General features: G+C 30.0%; 1 protein-coding gene across 1 annotated transcript in view; it reads left to right on the plus strand.

Moving 5' to 3' along the window:
* The window catches only part of LOC111686411 (transmembrane reductase CYB561D2-like), an 11,938-nt gene continuing 10,665 nt past the window's right edge, over nt 1-1,273 (plus strand). The window contains exon 1 of the mRNA XM_023448772.2: nt 1-193. The gene's annotated coding sequence lies outside the window, so the exon portion shown is untranslated. The remainder of the gene's footprint in view (nt 194-1,273) is intronic.

A 1,273-nucleotide genomic window follows, 5' to 3' on the forward strand; every position in this document is an offset into this window, starting at 1 on the left:
TTTTTTTTTGCAAAAATACTAAATGAGCACAGATGTTTTTGTCATAGATTAAGTGTAAAACAGTTTTAGATTTGAATCAAGAATTAAAGGGTGTATTTAGTCGCTAAAGTATTGTGTGTTAAAATAAAGTCGTATTTAAATAAAAATATTTTTCAAAAGAACTTCCAAAGCCTGATTAAGAAAAACAAAAAAGGTTATTAAATTTATATGGTTATTTACATTATTACAATCTATATCGCAACGGGGAAATCCCTTGAGAGTTTTTGATCAGTAAAAACTAAATACAGTTCTAAGAATATATGATCTTGTGTTTTATAAAAAAATTTTATTTAAAATTACAATTCTCGGAATTTTATATTTTGTTTATAAAAACTATTTAAAATAAATTTTATTTTTAATTTTTATAAAGCCGGTTTATTTTAGGCCCAGTATTAAAATGTTAATTAAAAATTTAAAAGTTCAAAATTTTACACTTGATCATTGATCCATTCTTAACCATACTATAGATTATTGTTTAAAATTCTTCAAATTAATATCAAAATTTATAGTTAAAAGTGTCTTAGTGCCCGAGAAATAATCTGATATTCTATTTAAAATAGAACCAAATAACAACTAAATTAAGAATCGAATCAAGATCCCAACATTAGTACCATAAAGCGTTCTTCTTATTTTCCAAAGTTATTCGATCTAGTTGGTTCACAAAATACACAAAGTTACATTAAATCGACAAGTACGAAATTGTAGTCGAGCGTGGCTTTACCATAGAAGACCATGTGCCAATTTCATTGAATTATCTCCAAAATTACGACCTGTAGTTTGATTATAAACCCTATTCGGGGGTTCAGTTGTATGAGGACTAGATGAAATAATGGACCGATTTTAACCATTTTCAATAGACTTCGTCCCTGAGGCAATAAAAGATCAATGAATTATCTTCGAAATTGCGACTGTAGTTTGATTACAAGGTTTATATGGACGGATGGACATAGCAAAATCGACTCAGAAAATGATTCTGAGCCGATTGGTATACTTTAAGGTGGGTATAGGACCAATATTATTATTGTGCGTTACAAACATCAGCACAAACCCAATACAGCCTCCCCACTAAAGTGGTATAGGAGCAATCAATATTTAGGATGTTTGTTTGTCCTGTGGTGGGTTAGTCTGCTAGTCTAGTTAGTTAGACCATTGGCCGTAGTTGTGATTCTTTTGTGTCCTTCTTCGGATTTGATGTAGCGCACATTCTCCTTTCAACGTTAGTTGGCTAGTTAGT

This window comes from Lucilia cuprina, chromosome 2 (assembly GCF_022045245.1).
Source record: "Lucilia cuprina isolate Lc7/37 chromosome 2, ASM2204524v1, whole genome shotgun sequence".
Classification (NCBI taxonomy): domain Eukaryota; kingdom Metazoa; phylum Arthropoda; class Insecta; order Diptera; family Calliphoridae; genus Lucilia; species Lucilia cuprina.